At 36.2% G+C, this 25,872-nt stretch overlaps 1 protein-coding gene across 2 annotated transcripts in view; it reads left to right on the top strand.

Annotated features, from left to right (window-relative positions):
- The first annotated feature begins 297 nt into the window (after nucleotides 1–297).
- Nucleotides 298–25,872, top strand: part of LOC127456698 (transcription regulator protein BACH2-like) — a 170,555-nt gene continuing 144,980 nt past the window's right edge. For both annotated transcript variants that reach the window (XM_051725190.1, XM_051725189.1), the window contains exon 1: nucleotides 298–600. The gene's annotated coding sequence lies outside the window, so the exon portion shown is untranslated. The remainder of the gene's footprint in view (nucleotides 601–25,872) is intronic.

Genomic DNA, 25,872 nt, shown 5'->3' with positions numbered 1-25,872 from the left:
AAGTCTTGTGTCTTAATCAGTCACGGCGTGGGTCTTTTTAGTCCTACTCACAGACACTACGATCAGCCTGTACTCGTGAAACTGACTTCAGAATCAGAACACACATCATCTGTTATGCGCCGCGCGCGTCCCCGCTACTCTAATTCACGAAACACGGCTGCGCACATATTTGGAGTAAGGTGCATTGCCACAGGAGGCAGCAACGCAATGCGCACCGCGCGCTATGTTGTGAATGAGGGATAGGGTGACGTCACTTCGCGAATGTCAACAATGTAGCGATTGAGAGTAGGCGTTCCATTCGAGTGTAACAAACAGAGGGGACGGAGCCGCACGCTGCATAGATCACCACACACATATATACATACACACACACATTTGCCGACGGAAAACAACTGTTTTACAACCGCAAACGTGCTTTTCCATAGTAAATGAAAATAAATATATAAAGCGTGAACCACAAAACGTGATCTCCCTGCAGCCCGGGGGCTTTAGGAGTCTGCAAGGAAGTCATCATGTGAAAAAAAAAAAAAAGAAAGAAAAAAAAAAAATAAGTAAACGGACAAACGGGCTGGATCATAAGGAAAAAGCTTAAGTCTGAAGGTGAGTTGCATGATTATATTGCCATTTTGGTCAATGTGTCCTCTGTGTTACATGTGATTTCTGCATCAGAGCTATTTAAAAAAAAAGAAAAAAAAAGGGGGAAAAAAAGACGTTCTGTCATAAAGAGAAACGCGAAGCCTAAACGTGTGCTTCTGAGTGGGCAATTTCAGAAGCTTTGTGTCTAAATATATTGGCAAATTTCAAAGAGAGAGGGGAGACCAGACAGCATGCCTGTTGTTTAGGTTTACTTCAGCTGGTTCAATTTTGTGGTCGGTGTGAAAACGCACTGCCTTTTAAACGGTAAAGTATGGTTACCACATCCTGTTGTGCAAAAGTGACAATAGTGAGCGGTGTTCCGTTAGGGTGAGTTTGGTAGTAGCGGGATGCGTTGGGAGGGGGTCAGGCATGGTTCTTGTTTTCGCTAAAGAAAAGAAGTTGTTGGCACTCGGCCTTGACCGATCGAGACGGGGGGGACATAACAGCGACTAGACCCCCAGTGTACATTCCCGCCTCCATCCTTTTTTCTTCCTAATGAATGTATATCGAAGTCTGTTATTTTTATTGGAATAGTAATTACAATAGTAGTAGTACTTCTAATGGCAGCGGCAGCTACTAATATGAATAACCTACCATCATTTGATTGATTTTTATGATGATTATTATTATTATTGGGTGTCATTTAGAGAATAGGGGCAGTACGGTAGCTTTTTAGCTCATAGCTGTTTCAAAGAACCAACGGATATAGATAAAATGTGCTTACTGCAGTAGGTTGTAAAAATGGGAAGCAAGCTCTCTTTGTTTTGAGCAGCACATCTCTGATGTACACAACAGCCAGTACCTTACACACTCTTATTAATCCCCATAAAATCAGCAGAATATTTGCTGTGTAAGGGACAGCGAGCCTTATTTGGCAGAGCAGCCAATGCAAACGTCTCGATCAGCCGAGACTCATTTAAAGGAACGATGGCGCCCTTTCAATGAACGTGTTGGAATGCTTGAACACCAGTGAACTTTCCCTCAATTATGCAGGTGTTAAGCGTTAGCACGTTAAGTTCCGCATCGGAGAATATGACTAGTTTAACGATGACTAATTTATTGAGATTGGTAATTGTAATAAGCGTGTTCTTGATGCTCATCCTTTTGTTTTTGTTGATAACTAGCCTATCGGTAAGTAATAAATGCTACAGATTTTTACGTTTGACTTTAATTGTTCATTTCTTATCGATCTTGGCGGTTTTATCCCAGGGTTTCAATCATTAATACGTATATTTATTCCCGCTTAAAGTCTACAATACGTAAACCCACACACATTGACAAACAAAAAAAAGTCACGCATCGATTTAAATATGTTGGGCAGGAACCCCAGCACAGAATTACTCAATTGATTCAGTTAATTAAAGTAGTGAGTTGACAAGTGTCTAAATGAATCAGGTTATCAGGTCTTTTTGAAATAAGGTGATACAGCAGTTTGAGCTGCGCGTGCATTCCTTTGTCTGCAGCGCTCGTGAACCATCCGGGATGGTTTTTTTTTCTTCTTCTTTTGCTTTAAAAACATGACTTGTTCAATTGTAAAGCATTTTTGATATTTTAAAATTCCCAATGCTATAATAGCCTATGAATGAAATCGCCTTTGTAACACTTGTCTCTTTATAAAACCGTTTACACTTGCACCCTCCCCTTTCTAACTGTGCTGCTGTTTATTTGCCTACAGCAAACCATGGTTAGCGAAACCTGCCTAATTGTCTTGTTTGAAATTAATTTGATTTTAGGTTTCTAGATCAGTATGAATGTATAAAGACACGTGCATAAACTCGTGCTGCAAATATGACGCCATTGTTCTTAACACTCTCGTGCGTTCAAGATCAACAGTCCTAATCACCGTTATACATATGGCTTAATAAACTGAGCCTTAGCAAATGTAACATGTGTGATGCGTCTTGTGTGTCTACTGCTTACGGTAAATCAATAAGGTAATTTACCTGAAGGGTAGCCTACTGTAGTAGCCTACGCTAGGCTGCTTAAACAAAAATATAGGTGTGGAGAAATGCATCTGTCAGCACTCGCGATGAAATCATAATCTGAGGGAAGATGAGTCTGTCTGACCCCCGTGTGTGCATACTGCAGCTCGATTATCAGCTTCATTAATATCCCCCTTCATTAGTGATATTCCACCTTCAGCATTTTCTCTCTGCTCATGTCATTTCATGGATTGGCTTTCTTGCTCTCAACTGATCAGATGGATTCATCATGGATGACTTTATTATTTGTCACAGCAAATTCCCTAATATAGTGGAGAATAATATTTGACTTTTTTTAATTATTATTATTAATGTATTGCATTACTTTTTATTTGATTAATTATTGTTGAAATGAAATGAAAGTATAAATCAGAGTTGTGATTTCACCACCAGCTATAACTTTCTGAATACTTTCCATTCAAGATCAGGTTACAGTTTTAACTGCAGGTTTTTTACCTATGCATTCTCATGCCGATGATTCATGAACTTGCATGTATGAACAATAATATTTTTTAAGAACCTTGCCTATTGTTACTGACTTTACTGATGGCAGTGAGCAACTTTAAAGAAGGAAAATAAACAGGGATATTTTACATCAACCTCATTACTCGCTAATGATGGATAATGTAATGTAGAGTATTTTAAAAACCCATACATCATAGTAGTTTAGTATAGATATGAGGATGGAGAACAATCAACAGTGTTCACAGAGTTTTAACATTTCTTGTGTCTTGCCTGTTTGAATAAGCCCACCAGTAAAGCTCTTTGCAGAGAGAATAAGAGCCTTGGGTATGAAAACATGTTCCCATAGCCATCCCACGTCAGCACTAAGGCATGTTTGACCAAGTTCCAGCCTCTGAGAGGGAGAAAAGGGAAAAGAGAGAGAGGAAGAGAGCTGAGCCAGAGAGAGGTTTTTTTTTTTTTTTTTTTTTCTGTTCTCACATTTTGGGTGGCTGTGATTGGCATCATCAGTCACTGTGCAGAATGTGACGGAATCTGTCTGTAGTGGCACTCAAACACACAGACTCTGGAACAGTCAAGGGAATCTCTCTGTGTTCACCCGCATCAGTTTTTGTGCCAAGGCAAATCTCACTGGCTGTTGCCACAGGAAAAAAAAACCTTTTTGGACTGTTTTGCTCTTGGATTTTTGGGATTGTCTGCCTGAATCTTTCCCTCAAGATGAAGTCTTCCCCATCTTTCTTGACTTTGTCATTTTGAACAGCTTGTCCCATCACTCACTAATGTAAAAAAAATCCAACTTCAATTTTGTCAGATAAACTCAATTTTAAAAGTTGATTGAACTATCAAATGTAGAAAAAGTTGAGATTACTTGAAGCAATCAATTAAGTCAACTTGTATCCCATTTAAGTTAGAGAAACTGAATTTTTTAAACCGTGAACAGATACAATGTCAAGTTTGTTAGTGAAGATAGAATTTACAGGCTTTTGAGCATGCTCTGTTTGATCACTGATGCTCAGTCCTGAGGAGGCCATTTGTGGCAGAATAATCTAAATCAAAATGAAAATCTGTGGAAAGCTTGTTAAATACTTTAGTTTGAAGTATTTAATACCTACACCACCTTTTAAGTTGGACCAACTATTTGGTATCTTGGTGGGGCTGACACGTGATCTTATGTTGAAATTAAGAATATAATATATAATAAAGAATATATTTTCAAGAACTGCTGTTATGCAAGTTTACTGAACTTAATAATTATATTTTTGAGTTTGTTGAACTTATTATATTGAGTTCATGGAACTTACAATCCAACTTGAATTGTTAAGTTGGTACAACTAATTTGCCTGAAGTTGAGTAAACAAAAAAAATTAGTTTTTTAGTTTACTCAAGTTCAGGCAAATTAGAAACACTAAAGCTGTTTCAATAGGAAATATACATTTTAGACTCCCAAACATTTATTTTGTAAATAGAATAGAACAACATGTAGCCCTGCAACAGATGGGATGGCCCCCGCAGAGCCCCTCACTGAACATCGAGTCAGTCTAAGATTAAAAGAAGAGACAAATAATTTAGACAGTCTAAACAGATAGAAGAACTGTGTTTAGGTGTACCTAGGAGAATTGGTGCTGTTTTTAATTGATAATTGAAAACTATTCATGCCATTATTTTTTAAGAAGTCCTCACAATGCTACATTTTTCACAAGTCCCTAAAACTTTTGCATAGTATTGTATGTATTCTTAATTAAGCAGATCTACATTTCTAAATAAGAGAATGTATCAGCCTCATCAAGGTACCAAGTAGTTGGTCCAACTTAAAAAGTGGTGTAGGTAACAATTACTTAAAACTTTTAGAAGATATGTCATATTAATAACTGAAGAAACTTCATCAAAGCGAACACTAATCACCCTGATGGCAACAAAACAACTTTTTACAGCAAAACATCAATAAAGACACACATAGAGCTAAAACATCTATTCATTTAAAACATATTACTTACAAATTATTTACATGTCCTCATAAGTCAGCACACTTTGACCAAAGACACTTAAATAAATTCAAACGCAAGGGGTTGTGGGTACTTCAGTCACAATGCTTCTCCAGTGCACTGTAAAAAAAATTAAAAGTTGAGAAAACTTAAAAAAAAAATTAAGGCAACCAGCTTCAAGACTTTAAGTTTTCTCAACTCAAGGGTAAATTAGTTGTATCATCATAACAATTTAAGTTTGTCTGTGCTTTCAGTTAACTAAATAAATTAAGTCCAAAACACAGAAATAACAGTGAATTCTACATGTTCACCCAAGTTCAACAAGCTTACATTTTTAAGTTTGAAGCAAGCAATTCTTTAAGCAGCTTTTCATTTCCACTAAATTTCATGTGTCAGCACTAATCACCCTGATGGTAATGTTTTACATCAAGACATTAAAACACTAAAACCCCAAAAGAATAAACATCTACTGTATTAATTCTAAGTAATAATAAGTTGCATGTACTCATATGTCCCCATGTTTTGACCAAAGACACATAAATCAATTCAAGCACAAGGGATTATGGGTATTGCCTCCACACAAATTGCTTCTCCAATTGGCATGCTCAGTGGCAAATGCAACAATATAAAGTGTACAAATCTTTTGACCCATGAATTTTCAGGACCTTATCATGACTACTGGAGAATATTCTTAAGAATTAGAATCACAAATTTTAAATTTGCCTAATTATTCCTAATTTTCCATGTCTGTTGAAGCCCTAGCTTTAACTGACTTACTACAGTAAACATGAAGTTTTCACTGCACAGACGTTCACAAAGTTTCTACAGAAAATCCACTAAATAGACAATCCTATGCAGTATATTTAGTGCACAATAGTGCATTGTTGTCAACTATTAAGGTCAATACAGCAATCCAACATTCTGACAAAAATGTCGCTAATCAATATTTACATAACATAAATTACATTAAATAAGACAGTATTCCTTGTCAAAGTATCAAGCCAAACTAGCATTAATTGCACACTAGTAGCAATGATAAGCAGATGGAATTATTCTGCCACAATTGGCTTTCTCTGTTATCAAACTGAGCATGCTCAAAAGCCTGCAAGTTCAAGACAAAACTTGACATTGTATGTTCTTGCTGTTTAAAAATTAAAGTTCACACTGAAAGGCATAAAAGTTGAACTTATTGATTTTTTTAAAAGTAATTTCAACTTTTTCTACATTTGATAGTTCAGTCAGCTTTAAAATAGAGTCTGTCTGACAAAATGGAAGTTGGATTTTTTACAGTGTGGGCATGCTCTGTAGATGCAACAATATTAAGTCTTACAAGGTTCCCACAGATTGTGATACATTGATTTTCAGGATCTTTCCTTCACTTTATGACTACTGGATAGCATCCTTAAAGATATGTCAAAATACAAATTTAATTCCCTGAAATGTCCTTATTTTCCATGTCCGTGGGAGGCCTGGCTTTATAGACTTACAACAAAAAAATTGTAGTTTCCATTTTACAGAGGTTCATAATGTTTCCACAGAACATAAAAGAACAATCCTATGCAGTTATTTTGCAGAAAAAAATACATGTTGACAACTAGTAAGGTCAAAATACACCAATTAGCCACAACAATAAAACCACCTGCCTAATATTGTGTAGGTCCCCCTCGTGCCGCCAGACAGCGCCAACCCGCATCTCAGAATGGCATTCTGAGATTATATTCTTTTCACCACAATTGTACAGAGCAGTTATCTGAGTTACCATAGACATTGTCAGTTCAAACCAGTCTGGCCATTCTCTGTTGATCTCTCTCTCTCTCTCTCTCTCTCTCTCTCTCATCAACAAGGCATTTCCGTCCACAGAACTGCCGCTCTCTGGGTGTTTTTGGCATCATTCGGAGTAAATTCTAGAGACTGTTGTGTGTGAAAATCCCAGGAGAGCAGTTACAGAAATACTCAAACCAGCCCATCTGTACCAACATCATGCCATGGTCCAAATCATGGTGTTATTCTGCCAAAAATTACTTCCTCCATCAGTGATCAAACTAAGCATGCTCAAAAGCATGTAAGTTCTACCTTCACTACCAACTCTCTGTGTAAATGTTTCAAGCTGCTCTGATTTAAATGGCATAGAAGTTTACTTTAATAATAATTTTAAGTAATCTCAACTTTTTCTACATTAGATAATTAGAAAATTGAAGTAGAATTTTGTTTTACAGTGAATTTTTCTGCCTGACTGAAAATTTGCTTTCTCTGCCCATCCTGTCATCCAATACTTTTAAACAGTGTTAAAGACACAAATAAACAAATACATTAAAAAGATTGGCAGACAGGTCCACATCTGGCCCGAATTGAGCCCCAGTTAAAAACAACAAGCGCAAACGAGCAGGAAGTTTATGGGTGGAATAGTGGAAGCGTTCGACTCAGTGGAAGCCTGTAAAAACCACACCAGGAATTCCATAACAGTCAATAATCTCTCTGCCCTACAGCAGCATGCAGAAAGACAATTCCACTTTGAATGTTATGCTGACTGTCGAATTAACATAATTAACTTCAAATTTGGATCGTTGCTTTTAAAACCTTTGTTTCTCTGTGGTAGTTCTGTTTTAGTTGAACTGAGGGATTTATGCGTGTAGTTATTAATGGATGACGTGTGTTTGTGTGTGTGTTTGTTTGTGCGTGTGTGTGTGTGTGTTGGTGCTTCCTCCTGGCGGCTCCAGCTTTAGAACGAGCAGTAAACACACAGCTGCTGTTTTGATACTAACAGCCTCTTTCACACATAGTAAACTTCTCCCATTCTGGTGTTCCTCTCACTTATCACTTTCTTAGACTCAGCAAAATGTTCTGAGACTCTCAAGTAAAAATCATTTACATTTACACGTTTGGCAGACACTTGTATCCATAGTGACTTTTATCAGACACAGCATTTTATCAGGCCATGCTTTCCCTGGGAATCAAACCCATGACTTTGGCATTGTTTTTGTCACCTCAGTCAGTGCGTTTCCATGCACAGTTATAATCGAGTGTAATTGACCTACAGTCTTCTTCTGTTCGTCCAAGTATAAACAATTACACAATTCGTAATCGATTATTTGAAAGAAGGACGTCAGCTTAGGATGTGTTAAATACATGTCACATATCACCTTTGTCTTTGTCTGGGCAAAACTGAGCTACAAATGCGTTATCTAGGTACGATTTCGGTCAGACTAAAGTGTTTACATGTTCGATTGAAATAGAACTTTTAAAGTGCATGTAAACATACTGACTTATTTTGTTTAACACGCTGTAGACTTGACAATAAATCATCATTGGACTTTTTTTATAATCATTGTTGGTTCATTATTTAAAGGGTTGGTTCACCCAAAAATGAAAATCCTCTCATGATTTACTTACCTTTAAGCCATCCCAGATGTGTATGACTTTCCTTCTTCAGCAGAATCGAAGTGAAGATTTTTATAAGCACATTTCAGCTCTATTTGTCCATACAATGCAAGTGAATGGTGCCATCAGGCTGCTGGCTGTTTGATGGTCCAAAAGGCAAATTTAGGCAGCATAAAAGTAATCCACACGACTCCAATCTATCAATTAATTTCTTCTGAAATAAATGTATAGTTTTTGTAAAAAATAAATTGATAATTGAAACTTTATTAACCCTGCCACCAGTCAACGCATCAGTGAAGTAAGCGCAATGGCGCGTTCAAGCAAGAAGTCAGAAGCACGTGATTTGTATACAACAGAGGAATGAACGTCACATGAGAGTTAGGTCATTTCAAACAACAATACAGCGCTGGCCAGAAGCAAGGTATTAATTGAGTTGTGTGGATTACTTTTATGCTGCCTAAATATGCCTTTTGGACCATCAAATAGCCAGCAGTCTAATGGCATCCATTCACTTTCCTTGTATTTACAAAAAGAGCTTAAAGGTGAGACAATCATGAGATAATTTTCATTTTGGGGTGAACTATTCCTTTAATATTAAAGGTGCACTCAGTAACTTTTGTCTTTGTAATCTTTTGACTTAGTATTCACAGTCAGCTGGTCATGTGATTCTAACATGACAGACCCCATGTGCAGACCCTCTCCTTGTAGATTAAAACAGCTTTTATAAGGTTTATGATATGACTGGAGTCTACATTTTAAAGTGAGTGGTCATGAATTCTTACATATATTACAAAACTACAATTCATGTCTTAAGGAGTTAAAATGTATTGAGGAAAAAATTACTGAATGCACCTTTAAATAATGTTAAAGTATAATTGTTGTGGCAGTAGGCTGAATGATTTGGACAAAAAAATCGAATTGCAATTTTTTTGAAAAATATACTGCGATTTTTAACTGCTATATGATTATTAACATTTTAAAAAATGACCAAAATTAAGTCATAGGCAAACATGCTCTACTGCCAGTAGAAATAATGTTCCAGAAAGGGTATACACACTTGAGTCCTCTTAAAAAGAATCAGACTAAAAAAATAAAAATACAATGAAACATAGTGAAAAAAAAAAGATTTACATAATCTTCACATTGTATCTGTTCACTGTGTACCTGTTTTTGTCCACTTTGTGAAAGGGTCTTAGCTCACTTTTCATCTCTGTTTTTCAGAACCCAATAATAAGTTATTATTAAGCTAAGAAATTGTTACGGAAATATATTTTTTGGTATAATATTAACAATAATAATAATAACTATTATTATTGTTATAAAACAGTCCCATATTTATGTAGTAATTTCTTAACTTGCATTGCTATGCGGACCAGTTAAACCCTTAAGACCTTATGTTGGCAGAAGCTTTTGTTTTGGCGGAACAGTGAAGGAAGACATTTAGTTGGCAATGGCCTTGTAATGCAGAGCAAAGGCCCAAATATATGGTGCTTCCCAGAAGGCTGCAGCCTCGTAAGGCTGTGTCCTTTCTAGACCAGTCCTTCTGAGACTGTAGGCTAGAGTCCTCCTCAGCATTCAGCGCTAGAATGAGACGGTCTAGTAGGTGCGCATGGCGAACCATAAGCTTAGAACCATGTGATATTTTATTTTGTTTAGAAAACCCATATACTTCAGAAAACGAGAAATATGTCCTTAATTCCTTAATTATTTTAACAAAATGTTTTATTCACAAAGCTAGAGTCACCAAAAAAAAAAGCCTTTATATAATACATTTTGCAACACTGATCTTAGAATTTATATTTTAACTTTCAAATATGAAAAAAATGGAACCCTAGACTTGTAAAAACTATAAAACTTTTAAAGCATTTAAAATTCATGTAATTGCCATTTTATTAATTTTATTAATTTATTTTGTGCTTTGTATTTCTGATTTGTTGTATTGTCTAAACTACTTTAGACAATACAACTATATATATATACATACACACACACACACACACTGGCAGCCAAAAGTTTGGAATAATGTAGAGATTTAGCTGTTTCAAAAGGAAATTGGTACTTTAATTCACCAAAGTGGCATTCAACTGATCACAAAGTATAGTCAGGACATTACAGATGTAAAAAAACAGCATCATCACTATTTTAAAGAAGTCATTTTTGATCAAATCTAGACAGACCCTATTTCCAGCAGCCATCACTCTAACACCTTATCCTTGAGTAATCATGCTAAGTTGCTAATTTGGTACTAGAAAATCACTTGCCATTATATCAAACACTGCTGAAAGCTATTTGATTCGTTAAATGAAGCTTAACTTTGTCTTTGTGTTTGTTTTTGAGTTGCCATAGTATGCAATAGACTGGCATGTCTTAAGGTCAATATTAGGTTAAAAATGGCAAAAAGAAAGGCTTCAACACTATAGTCTTCAAAGACAAAGGACAAGTGGCTCTAACTAGGACAGAAAGAGATGTGGAAGGCCAGATAAACAACTAAACAAGAGGGTAAGTAAATCAGAGACTCTAGTTTGAGAAATAGACGCCTCACATGTCCTCAGCTGACAGCTTCGTTGAATTCTACCCGCTCAACACCAGATTCATGTACAACAGTGAAGAGAAGACTCAGGGGTGCAGGCCTTATGGGAAGAATTGCAAAGAAAAGCCACTTTTGAAACAGAAAAACAAAAAGAAAAGGTTAGAGTGGGCAAAGAAACACACATTGGACAACAAATAATTGGAAAAGAGTATCATGGATCTTAACCCCATTGAGCTTTTGTGGATCAGCTAGACTGTAAGGTGCGTGAGAAGTGCCCGACAAGACAGCCACATCTATGGCAAGAGCTACAGGAAGCGTGGGGTGAAATGTTACCCGAGTATCTGGACAAACTGACAGCTAGAATGCCAAGGATCTGCAAAGCTGTCATTGCTGAACGTGGAGGATTTTTTTATGAGAACACTTTGAAGTAGTTTAAGATTTTTTTTTTCAAATTGTAATAGTAATTTTTCATATTATTAATGTCCTGACTATACATTTTGATCAGTTGAATGCCACTTTGGTGAATAAAAGTACCAATCTCTTTCCATAAGAGCATAATCTGTACATTATTCCAAACTTTTGGCCGCCTGTGTGTATATGTGTGTGTATATATGTATATATTGTCATTGCTGCAAATGCGAATAAAAACTAGGAGAGAGAAAAAAGTAAGCTGCGTCATAAAGGTTTCCCCCTCCGCGGTCACGTGACTTGTGCAAAGGATTGTGGGTGATTGAAGGCCACGAAGGATACACCCAATGCATCTTCCAAAATATGGCAAACGAAGGCTGCTGTCCTCCCAATTGAGACGGCCTTCAATGGTGCTTGATGACGTGGCAGCCGAGATATCCAGCCTAACGAGGCTGCAGCCTTCCAATTGAGAAGCACCCATACTTCATATGAAATCAAAGAACGAACGGGTGTGATGTCATTTAGAACAAAATCTGGCCAAAAAGTGTTTTTGCGTTCATTTCGGTGGTTCGTAACAGCTCGCCTGGGTGAACTTTTAGGAAAACTTCTAACCGACTGCTTAACACATTCTTACTGCCATTGGTCCATGTCATCGGTAGGTGTGACCTGGAGCTCCACCTAACTTCACCCCGACAGTTTATTCTGTTTATCTTGTTCAGTCAGTCAAAATCAGTCAACAAGAACAGCCACATCTAGAGTTATTAATGTAGAGTTATTAGCGAGCTGGTGCAAATTTACCTACGTCTGTACGATCGTTCATGTAAAAACATTTTCCAAGACTATTTCATGTGATTTTTGTTTTGTTTTGTTAAATTAGTCTACAAAAGGAATCAAGTTTACTCAAATACTCTCAAGTGCCTATTCACTCATGTGCCATCTGCAGTGAAAGCCATTTACACATCTGCCTAAAGTAAACCTATCATCATTCTTTTGTCTTTATTTTGCACATTAACACTTTTATACACTGATCTTTGCAGCAGCATCAGTGTCATCATAAATGACAAAAACAGAGTGTAATCGGCGCATATTATGGCCACGTTTAGTATGTTGGCGCATTAGCGCCATGACTTCAAAATGTAAACAAGACAAATTAAACTTTTTCTACTGCATATATATTACTTTAAATCATCATCAATTGGTTAAAACAGCTTCTTTTACTGACATCATGTGAATTCTACTCATAGAATGAGGCATTAAGTCATTGATAACACCTTTTAATATCACATTAGTTAAGGATATTACGGAGCGTCCTCATATTTAAATATACTTCTAAACGCCTCCCACAGCGGTGTGGCGGGTGTCTGAATGTTTGCAAACAGTATACTGTTGCTCAACTATTTGGAACTTCTTTTTACCTCTGAACGAAGAACGAATTGTAATATATTCTTCTCCGGAAGAATATCGAGGCCTTAATGCTCTCATCCACTCTTCTATCCACAAAAACCCAATGTTTTGAGGTTACTTTAGATTGGGATAGTACATTTTAGCGCCAAGCATATTTGGAATTATGCAAATGTGCAATTAGGGAATCTAGAGGGCTGTAAATATAACACATGCTTTGAGTATGTTCAATAGGCCTACACTACAGAGAACAGGGCTGCACACATACAGTAAGCACAGCAAGCAGCGCGTGCAGACTATTTCTTTGTTTAATTAAATCGCAGCTATTTAGTTTTTTTCACATTTTGATTTCATTTCGATTAATCATTCATCAGTCCTATGTGGCAGTGAGCATTGTAAGCAAGTTTTTATAGATATTTAAGTGTTTACTTTTACACCTCACCTCAAAGTTATTAAAATTCTGTAAAGAAAATATGGAAACTAACCTCACCTGTCTTCGAAACAATCAGGAGTAAAATGCAGTTTCAGGTCAACCTATTTCATGGTGAACAGTATGACAGCTCATCATCTCTATTTGTTGGTTTTGCTAGAGTTCTGTTTTCTGTTTCATGTGTTTATACTGACTTCTGTGGTATTATGAAACAACTTAATTTCAATTGAAGCCAAGTTTGGTTTCACCGTTTAAGAGTGTCATCCTCCCGGTTTTGGATTCTTTGTGCATACATAAGCAAGTTTTTTGGCGAGACTGGCTTTCTTTTGTCTGAAGATCATACAGACTGCCCATGTATGTATAAAGGTAAGGGGGGTTCTACAGTTAATTTTAGAGCTGTCACTCCTGTCAGAATATTCATGTTTGCAGCTGCTGAGTCACATGTGCCCTGCAACTGGAGAACCCTGTAGAACTGGAGACCTCTATTACTCTCTTTTTCTGTCTTTCACTACTTCACTACACATCCATACAGTCATTTCAGTAGTTTCACACACTCATTCATGTAACTCTGAGTCTGCTATCCATTCATTCTCACATTCCCCATGTATCCGCCATTTCCTTCCTCTCCTTATCTCCTCGCCGTAGGAGTTTAACCAATAGAAGCTTGACCGAAGTGAGGCAAACTCCATTTGTCCTGTCTCGATAGAGCAGTTAGGTCCAGCACAATGCACAATCTCTGCTGACTCACTAACGGTGAAGTAGTTCAGTCCAACAGACAGCACACACCCCAGTCTTTTTACACATGTAAGTGTTCCAGCATTATTTATTCTGTGATGTGCTGCTGTCTGCTGAAATCTCCAGGCCAGCTTATCAGTGCTTGGCTGCTCTGAAGCCTTAAGCTTCAAATATTACAGTCGTGCTATCTCCAGAAACGACACAAGCAATCAGTGACCTGAGTGAAGCAGGCAGGAGTATCCTTACTGCCTGCAAAACAGCCACTCCAAGAGCTGTAGTAAATGTGGGCCAGGCTCAGCCTCGGGCTATTCCACACACACATATATACTTGTATATATACATACATAACCGCATGCATAGACATTTCATACACTGTCACCAACTGCACTGCACTAACGCACAGTTGTTGACTGCAACACACACATAAACAGTTTACTCATGTCTATTATTTTTACATAAATCTACATTTAAATTAATATTTAAGTCATTTTTTTTTTTTTTACCATAAATCTCCACATTCACTTTCAAAATGTGAAAGGATGTGAAAGTGAAAGTTGAGATTTATAGTAAAAAAGGACTTAAATATTAATGTGTTTCTTACCCACACCTATCATATCACTTCTGATGACCATGGAGTCTTGTGGGTTACTTTTACGCTGCCTTTATGTGATTTTTGGAGCTTATAGGGTCTGGTCAACTTTCACTTGCATTGTATGGACCTACAGAGCTGAGATATTCTTCAAAAATCTTTGTTTGTGTTCTGCAGAAGAAAGAGAGTCATACACATTTGGGATGGCATGAGGGTGAGTAAATGATGAGAGAATTTTCATTTTTGAGTGAACTATCCCTTTAATTAGATTAGACTACCCTACCCCCAAAAAGAAAACTGTTTGCATTTTTGGATAAAAATATATATAATTTAAGTAAAGTAAAAAAAACTCAATTTATAAATCAAATATTTTTGTTATTTAGAAAATCGATTCATATATATATATATATAAAATCGATTAATACAGTAGCGGTTATCTGAGTTCTCTGTTGACCTCTCTCATCAACAAGGAATTTCCGTCCACAGAACTGCCACACACTGGATGTTTCTCTAGAGTAAATTCTAGAGACTGTTGTGTGTGAAAATCCCAGGAGATCAGCAGTTACAGAAATACTCAAACCAGCCCATCTGGCTCCAACAATCATGCCATGGTCCAAATCACTGAGATCAATTTTTTTCCTATTCTGTTGGTTGATGTGAACATTAATTGAAGCTCCTGACCCATATCTGCATGATTTTATGCACTGCACTGCTGCCACACGATTGGCTGATTAGATAATAGCATGGATAATTGTTGGTGCCAGATGGGCTGGTTTGAGCATTTCTGTAACTGCTGATCTCCTGGGATACTCCAAATGGTGACAAAAACAAAAAACCTCCAGTGATTGGCAGTTCTGTGGACAGAAACGCCTTGTTGATGAGAGAGGTCAACAGAGAATGGCCAAACTGGTTCGAACTGACAAAGTCTACGGTAACTCAGATAACCTCTCTGTACAATTGTGGTGAAAAGAATAGCACCTCAGAATGCTATTTTGAGATGTGGGTTGGCACTGTTTTGGCGGCACGAGGGGGACCTACATAATATTAGGCAGGTGGTTTTAATGTTGTGGCTGATCGGTGTATATATATCGATTTTCTAAATATTGTTTTTTTATTTGATTTTATAAATTGATTTTCTAAATAAAAAATATTAATTTTATTTATAAATCAGTTTTCAATATAAAATATTTGATATTTATAATTCGGTTTTCTAAATAAAACGATTTATTTGTAAAAAAATTTAAAAATATATATTTTATGTATTAATCAATTTTATAAATAAAATTTGTTTTATTTATGAATCAATTTTCCAATTGAGTACGTCCTCAAATATTTTGACAAAAAGGGGGGATTTTGTCAGATTTTGCTTACTTATTGGGACAAATTTGTCCACAAACTATTGCTAAATAAATATATTTATGTATAATATTTTTAGCTAAACCAACACTTTTTTTTTTTTTTTTTTTTTTTTCATGGTTAGGACCTTCTGTAGGCTTCTATTGTTTTTATACTGAGCTAATGATATTTTCTATCACCTAATCCCAACCCCTAAACCTTATTCTCACAGAAACCTATTTGAATTTTTATATTTGTATTAAGACAATTAATATGTTTATTAAGCTGTTTTCATCGTAGAGGCTATTGGTTGGTCCACAGAATGCAGGGAAACCTTACCCACACACTTACACACAAAGAAGCATGATTTTGCACCACAATAGGACTAAGGAAACTGGCGAGGGTGGGCAGGGGTGTCACTGGCCTGTGTCGGTACGGATGAGTCATATTCAGTGTGCCGTGTCAATATTGATGCTCAGCCTAAATATAACTAACACACCACACTTACCAAAGAACATGCACACTAATGTCGACCAGCCTGGAAAATGTGTTTTGTTGATTCTTTTCCCCATCTGTCAGGATGACTTGAATGGTGTTGAAAACTTGCCTGCATATTTAAGCATATATGAAAAATAAAGTATTCTAGGGAAAATGTGAAAATGTTGCTGTAAATGTTTCTTGCCAGATTCCCAAGCCCCCCCACCCCCCCTAAAACATTTTGTCTGAATTATTCAAACTTTGAGAAGTACCCCATCTGTGTGTCTGTGCCAGCAGACGTAAGATTTATACAGGTGTAATGTTTTTCTTTCCTCTATAAGTGCATCATTGGATGCTCTATTGAGACTAATCTCAGCTAAACATACCACAGTCAAAGTCTCCACACTCATCAGCAGAGGAATGGTTTTGAGTCAGACTGAAAAAAGCAAAGGAGTCAGTTCCCTCCATTCCTGTACCTGCAACTTGTTTAATTTACAGATTCTTTAGATTTGCATTCAAAAATAACTTGCAAAAAAAATGTGAATGCCTCTCTCTCTCTCTCTCTCTCTCTCTATCTCTCTCTCTCTCTCTCTCTCTCTCTCTGTGTGTGTGTGTGTGTGTGTGTGTGTGTGTGTGTGTGTGTGTGTGTATTGAATTGCATGGGGTCTGTGCTGTATGGGCCAGCAGTAATTTAAAACAATGTTGGTGAGAGCCTGAATGAACTCTGTCTCAGGCATTCGACATATTAAGCACGACACTTCCTGCCAAGGTCTTTTTCTTTCCCCCTTTACCATTTTTCCTTCTTTTTTCTGCTCTTAGTCATTGGGAAAAAGTGACTTGAGTCCACAGGAGTAGAAGGTATTTAAAACAATCAGCGAATTCCTGGTAAGTGGTGAGATCATTGTCTTAGAGAAAGACAGCAAGCGAAAGAGAATCGGAGATGGAATGAGGGCAAGAAACAGAGGGAGGGCAGCAGGGGTAACCCCTGTGCACTGTGTTGTTTTCCATTTGCCAGACCGACTCAGCAGGCAGAGTGCAATGCTGGCTCTGGCAAAGGTCAGAATTCCTCCCAGATGGATTTATTTGTATTGCTTTGCACATCAGAAACATTCACAGAAGAACAAAACATCCCCATTGTGTGTGTGGAGGATGTTTTACACCACAGCCTATTAGAAACATCTGTGGATGATGTTTGCTTGTATGCAGTAGCGGTTTTAACCACCACACAAAGCATGCAATTGTGTGGGGCCCTAGACGTCAGGGGGGCCCACCGCCCCGTAGGAAAGTTCCGCAAAAACTGCTTGGGGGGGTGACATGTTGTTATGGGTACACGCGCGAATACACTTTTTTCAGCGCTCTCAGAGCAGTTCACGTTAGAAGCCGCCAGGTTCAGGTCAGTTTTTTAAGTAGGACTTTGGGTTCAAGTTTGTAACTTATGAAGAAATATACAGGTCTTCCGAACTTCTTTTGACCACGTGCTCTCACTCACAGATACGCGTGGACGGATGAGAGGCCATTCATTCTGAACGAGTTTTTGCGTGCATCTATGTAAACATGCGCTGGACGAACTTCCTCGACTGCTGCACTACGTCTCACTGTTTCTTCAATGTCTCACAGAGGACTGGCACATTTTTAGACACTTTGTCAAGTTAATAAGAACTTCAGGTTTCAAAAACGCATGTCAAGACACCTGCGTTCTGTTTTATTTGTTGCGCTACGTCTAGATTGTTTTTAGTGCAGGTGTCGCAAAGATTTAACATTCTGAACAAGTTCAGGTTGCAAAGAGGTGACTTTTACAATTTTTAACATTATTCCAGATTGTTCTGCACCAAGCAAAGTTTCAGTGATTGATAAACCACAATGTTTTTTTCCCCCTCTAGTGTTCTGAGGGGCCACCATGCCTTGTATGTTTATTGTTAATATACTGTTACGAATGTTGCCTACGATGCTTTCAAAAATTACAGCCTTTTGCAGCATGGTGAACAATACACTGCAGCATCAGAATATAAGCTCCAGGTGAAAGTAGGAATATATTAGTATTGCATACAACAAATCCTCAAAGTAATAATAGTAATACTGTATCATGTTATAATGACAAATTGGACAACAATAAATAATTGGTGGGTTATAATAATAATAAATAAAAACTGAATTGCAAAATGTTATTGAGTGAAGGAGGAGGTTTTGCACACCCTGTTCATTAAAAAAAAGAAGTGTTTTGTAAAAATATATGTAGGTAAATATAGTTTTTTATATCACTTTATTGTGAAAAGCTGGAAAATATGCATTAATTATCTTTAGCTAGATTTTTGTTTCATTAAACATTTTGAATGTACTTGTACTACAACGACTGATAGGATGAATAGGATGAATTTAAAATTATGATTTAAAATCATTTTTGTGTAATTTTTTTAAGCAAAATTTTTAGATATGGGGTGGTTGCTTGGGGCCTCAGAAATCATAAACCCACCCCTGCTTTTATGAATAATCATCAATAAATGGTGAGGTCAGTGCAAACAAGTCAGCAGTGTTTAACACTTTAGAAGAGTGATGGATGCATTAACCGCTGTAGTTGTACGGTTTGCATCACGCTTTTTAAGTTTTACCGCATACATAAATTTTTTTGTGTGTGAACAGGTCTGTAAGGGAATTGAAATACTCCAAATATTCCACAATCGCACAAAAGAAATTGCAGAAATATTGATTTGTTTTCTTTGGTTTCCCAAACACTACCACTGTCTTCCATTGGTCCAGACGAATAGTTCCACCTTAAATTCACGCCATTGGGTTGAGCCAATGATTCAGAGAACGTCAACAAAGTCTCATGTAGGGTGACCTGACGTCCCAATTAAACCGGGACAGTTCTGATTTTTCAAGCCATGCCCCACATCCCAGCGGAGAAACAGTTGGTACGTCCTGCCTTTTGTCCCAATAAGTAGTCTTCAATATAGTTTGATTACTTTAAATAAGTGTTTTAAATTAACATGGCCGCACTTCGTGCTTTTTTTTCTGTCGTGAGAAAACATCGGAGAGTGACGAAAGAATCGCTCATTCACGCAATATGATTTCAATGGAGAAATTTGAACTGAAGACTTTTGTCCCTCGTTGCAAAATCCACACATCCTTGAACGAGCCTAGTGACGTCAATTAAATATTTTTATTTAGTTATGTAACTGTAACATGCATCATGTCTTAATTAAAAAATTATAATTTTGACGTTTATTTTAATTTGTTTATTCTAGCCAACATTTGTAAACAGTATAAAGATTTAGATAATTTTTTTTATACTTTTTCAATAATTATTTTTATACTTTTAATATGTCATGATTTTTGGTCATTGTCTTCTGGTCACCCTAGTCTCGTGACAACTGGTACAAGATGATGGAATAGCAAGATTTTATTCCCATAGAGAACAACGAGTCAACAAAAATTATTTCAAATCGATAAAAAACAGGTATCAAATTTTAGCTAGCCTCCTGTCCAACACTTTAAGTTAACATTAGTAAACAAATTTGATTATTGATTTCATATTTATTTTTTGCAATACAAATGATGATGTACTGTATATCAGTAACCTGCAATATGCTTCCCTCCTCTCTTTCCAAACTCTTGTTTTCTTCTGTGGTACAGAAAAGTTTTTTCCTATTAAAATCATGGTTAGGATTGCGTTTGGGGTTAGTCTTTATGCTTATAAGTTTAGGTTTGAGTTAGGGGTTAAACTTAGGAAAAATCGTAATGACATTGTTTGTTTGTTTGGTTTCTTTTTTTCTGTGTGGGTAAAAGTAAAATGTTTTCGTACCAAACACAGTCATCCGGTTTCTTGTACTATTTTTGTACGATTTCCCCATCTCACTAATTATTTTCCTAGATGCCCTAGTGTTTACACTTTTCAGGGAAATTAACCTTGTAGTTAACTCTGCATATAAAAATGGCATAGGGGAAAATATTTTAACTAGAGCTGTCAAAATTAACCTAAACATATGCGATTATTTAAAAAAATTTAACACGTTAAAATTTCTTAATCATGAGTAACGCATTTACTGTTAATACAGCATAAACTAGCATAAACGCTGGTTGGAAGGGCGGAACCTTTGCGATGTGTCCACCCGGAGTCATTACACTGATGCACACACCACAAACACACAGCAATGATTCAGTGTCAAGTGATAGGAAAAGGAGCTCTTAACGTTATTTGTTGTACAAAACAAGCCTAGATGAAACTTGTGACAGAAATCAAGTATATTTCAGCCTAAGTAAGGAACATTTTAATTACCACAGGATCACGCCAAGTCTTAACTATCACCAAAACGCAGAATGAGATGTTTTTGTCTGCAAGCACTTTTCATGTGGAGTTCAAAGAGGTGCTTGACATTGGCACTGACGTCCTGACTCGAATCATGAACGCGGCTTCACAATTGCTGTAACAAAGCGGTTAGCCACAGTCTACAGGCAGATTAACATTGTGGAGGATGAGAGTTTAAGAGATTTAATACCCATTTCAATGAATAAGCAACCAAAGTGTGGACTAGTTCTTTCAATTAGCCAAACTCCCACTTATACTTTGGGAAACATTTAATGTTACTTGAATTGGTATTATTTTAGTGCATTTCTATCTTTATACTGTGGGAGGCTTTGTTTGGAATTTGTTAATAAAGCATTATATTGGGGCTTGAGTAGCTCCTGAGTAGCGAGTATTGATATTGACTACCACCCCTGGAGTCGTGAGTTCGAATCCAGGGAGTGCTGAGTAACTCCAGCCAGGTCTCCTAAGCAACCAAATTGGCACGGTTGCTAGGGAGGGTAGATTCAAATGGGGTAACCTCCTCGTGGTCACGATTAGGGGTTCTCGCTCTCAATGGGGCATGTGGTAAGTGAGTGGATCGTGGAGAGTAGCATGAGCCTCCACATGCTGTGAGTCTCCGTGGTGTCATGCACAGCGAGCCACATGATAAGATGCGCGGATTGACTGTCTCAGAAGCGGAGGCAACTGAGACTTGTCCTCCGCCACCCTGGTTGATGTGAGTAACCGCGCCACCACGAGGACCTACTAAGTAGTGGGAATTGGGCATGCCAAATTGGGAGAAAAGGGGATAAAATAAAATAAAAAATAAAGCATTATATTGTTACATATTGTTTGGTTTTGTTTCCTAAGAATGAAGATAAATGCATTTGGACAGGAAAATAAGTTTATTTAGAGTCAAATTTCATCACTTTCAAAATTTGTGATTAATCGCAATTAACTATGAAAATGTATGCGATTAATTGCGATTTAAAAAAAACTTCAATTGACTGAAACTAATTTTAACATATAGAAAACAATAGAAGTGAAAATAAGTTTGTGGTCACACATGATTTGTCCTTTAATGTGTTTGTAATTAATTACGTAATTTATTTAGTTCCACATTATGACATAAGTATGCATCAACGTGGATTGTTAACATGTAGTATCCTTGAGAATAGTTCGCAAACCAACATATTATATTATTATATTGTCTGAGAGAAACTCTACGGTCTCTGGATTAAATAAATTATTTGTGGGGCACTGGGGTGTGAATGAATAAAAACAAGTATGATATGTGGTTTTACTCTTTGTGCAGCTGGAGGTGTGTAAGTGTGTGTGCATCCTGTGAGACTCGCACAGGTGGTGAGGAGGAGGGGTAAGAGGTGGGCGTGGAGCAGCAGGGGCGGCGTGACCACTTCCTGTCTCGAACGTACAGTAAATCGGTCGTGTCTTTATCAAATCAACACTGTGCACTGGTGGTGGCTTTACGCTAAGTAGCAGGAACCTCCTATTGGTTGATCTCCAGCAGTGTGGCTTGCAGAACATGTCAGCTTTTTCTTTGTTCTGTTTTTCTTTTATATCTCTTACAGAATTTTTTTTTTTTTTTTTTTTTTTTTTTTGGCGGTGTGTTAACTCTAGTAACAGTGAATCATAACAACAGTACATCATTTACTACAACAAAACATTACAGCAAAGTTTATCAACCATACACAAATGCGCATACACAAAAAACACCACATTTGACATTATTTTGCCAAATGTTTCACTGGTGAACAACGGCGCAAGGAACAGCTTGAGGTCGAAGGAAATTATGTTTCACCCTGTTCTGCATACTTGCGGATTGGAAAAAATTAAACATGGTATTTCAGAATTCTCAGTCATATACTGTAGTTGAGTTTGACGAATGGAATACTGCTTTGCCTTGCCTGAGGTGAGAAGCTTCACATGGGTGTACACAGGACACAATTACAGTTTCTTAAACTGAGAGCAAAATGGTCATAACCACAGACCTCAAAAGCTTAGAATGTTCTATTCCATATAAAACTGATGTTGAATAAGAATGAATTGATAAATAAATGGCTCTGGTCAGAGTCAAGCTTGATTGATCATATAGCTGATAAAGGAACTAGTCTGCCCCGTTAGGCATGGACAGATTTATGTGCCTATAGCTGTGTGCTGCAGTCAATAGCTGTGACCTTAACTTACAGTCAGCAGGTTTAAGTGGCAGGGGTCAATGAGTCCAAGACCCAGCCATTCCAATGATGAGAGACTTGAAAGAAAACGTATAGCAGCCCCTAACAGGTCATTATCTTGATAAGACAGCACTGGGACTGATATTGCTAATAGTTTTTCGGATTGCTGTAAGGTAGGGCTGCACAATTAATCCAAATAAAATAAAATCGCAATATTAAACTGCATAGGGCAGCTATTTAAATAAATAAATCGTTTGCGCTGCTCGCAAGTTTATGTGCGCTGCTCTGTCCTGTCTGTAATGTGTTAGTGCATTATTACAGTATTTCCAGAGCAGTTTTGTACTCTACAACTCCATCTCATGCTCAGAGTTAATTTCACATTAATTTCACTTTTGCCTAATTCCAAATATGTTTGCCCGCTGTAAGTAAATAACACACCCCATGGCACCGGGTATTTGTGGACAGAGGAGGTGTTAAAATGAGGAGCACAATATACAGCTGTTGTAAATGTGAACACCGCTACAAACAGAAACTCTTAGCTTGATGGTGTAGAACTGATTGGTTTAACTGAACCATAACAAAGCAATACCCTATGCAAGTTCAGATTTTTTTACAGTAATACCACATAATATTACAGAAAGATATAACTATTGTATAATAATAATAAATGTATTATTTCAATAACATAACATTCAAGTTGACTCGGTTCCAAAAATAATGAGGATGAATAGATCCGGAGATCACAAAGTGGACAAAAACAGTTACACAGTAGATGGGTACAATGTGAATGCGAAAAGACAGTGTTTTGTTTTATTTTTTTATTTTTATTTTTTGGCTGAAGTGAAAAAGGTCCAACTTTAGTTATTTTTAACAGGGCTTAAGTGTGAACCCTCAAAGAGTAGCCTTTTTTATTTGCAGTAGAACATGGGCAAAACATTACCCATCACCCAACAAATTTTGGTCAAAAGGAATCACTCATTAGTTTTTTGTTTATCATATTGCAGTTCATATTGCAATCGCAATATTTTTCAAAATAATCTCATTATGACGTTTTGTCCAAATAGTGCAGCTCTACTGCAAGGGAAAGAGGTGCTATGAATGAGAAGTCTGTGTGTGCTTTATTTAGGCATAGCTTAGAAAATGATAATGTGGACATTTCTATATTTTTCCATGCATGTCCTTTAGTTGAAATGTAGAATGTCTTTTCAGAATTTTGTTAATTGAACAAAGTTAATTTGAATACAATTGTTTTTGTCTTTTTTTCCAAAATACAAAATACTTCATTAAAATTATTGTGAAAAATAAGTGAGTTAATTAGATCATTTGGAAAGATAACATCATTAATAATTCTGACATAAACAAGATTATGAATCTTTTATTGATTCAACATTTTCTAAATGTGATCATTTTTATTATTAATTTGCTAAAATTATTTAATAAAAAACAAAAATAGATTTTTTTATTATTATTATTATTATTATTATTCTTAAAACATTATTTTGAAGTTCCCTCTTTCAATATTAACATAGAAAATAACTGTTGTTTTTGTGGTGTTTTGGGATACAGTTGTGCATGTTTTCATACAGTTCTTATTCAGACATATTCATAATACAGATATTTGTACAGTTTGATGCTATGGTGTGGAAAGTTTATTTGCAGATTCATAGAAGTCTAAGATAACTAGTCAGGTTTGTTTGTCTGCTGATATGGACATAGACATGGAAGGTATTACTATACAGGACTCCACCTTTGCCAAAATGCAAATGCTTGCAGCAGTTACTAAGTAAAAAAAAAAAAAAAAAAAAAAAAGCAGAAAATGTATCGTGATGTATCATTTCACCCTCTCAAACAGGCTGTCTCACACATACCTACATGCTCTTCAACAAAACATTTCCATGATGCATGTCCCAGGAAAAATGTAATATGTATAATCACATGTATTTCTTTCTTTTTATTTATTAATTAAAAATGTTTTGTCAATAAATTCCCTAATTGTTTATAATATTTTATAAAATAACTTTGTAGGCTGTTCTTTTATTTTAAACTTAAAGACATTGTCTTTACATAAATTACTGTCTTTTAGCAGTTATTTACAGTTTATTTGGGGGTCCTGTTAATTCCTACACTGTAAAAAAACAAAAAACAATAACAACGTTTAGGTAACCCTTTACAATAAGGTTCCATTCATTAACATTAGTTAATGCATTAGGTATCATGAACAAACAATGAACAATATATTTTTTAAATCATGTATTAATCTTTGTTAATTTTAGTTAATACAAAAGCTATTGTTCATTGTTAGTTTGTTAGTTTATAGTGCATTAACCAATGTGAACAAATACAAAATGTATAATATTTATTACTATATTTAGTAATAATTACTATATATTATATTACCAAGATTAAAAATTGCTGTAAAAGTATTGTTCATTGTTAGTTCATGTTAACTAATGTTAGTTCATGTTAACCTTATTGTAAAGTGTTACTAACTTTTTTAGGTAACTTAATGTGGTTCATGGGGTATATGGATTTGTGTGAATTTAAATTGACTAAATCAATCTGACTACATTTAGATTTAACCAAGAAAAATAATATTGTTTGAGGCAGATCAAGTAGAAAAGCAATCTTGTAACATTGTAACAATCGAATTGTCCATGGAAATAAGTACAACCTAAATTAAATCTATCAGAAAAAAAAACGGACAAAAGTCAAATGCAAATCAAGGTAATTAATTTATATACTAATGAATGGTTAAGAAACCTTTGATTATTCGCAAACTTAAAATGGCAGTTTTTTTTTTTAAATTATTATTATTATTACATGCCTTTTTTATAATTTGCATGTCACAGCTTGTGATGAACGTATTCACTGTAACTAATGAAATAAGCCACCAGTGATGTTTACATAAATTCTTAAAATAATCTTAGTTGGCAGATTACAATATGACAACACTAAATTAGTTTGACATACATTTAAAACTTAAGTGCAAGTTTTAAGTAACACATTGAAATTTGTAAGATTTAACACGTTTCCAAACACAGGATCAAATGGCC

This window comes from Myxocyprinus asiaticus, chromosome 19, assembly GCF_019703515.2.
Source record: "Myxocyprinus asiaticus isolate MX2 ecotype Aquarium Trade chromosome 19, UBuf_Myxa_2, whole genome shotgun sequence".
NCBI classification, from domain to species: Eukaryota; Metazoa; Chordata; class Actinopteri; order Cypriniformes; family Catostomidae; genus Myxocyprinus; species Myxocyprinus asiaticus.
This window is presented reverse-complemented; position numbering and strand designations above follow the sequence as displayed.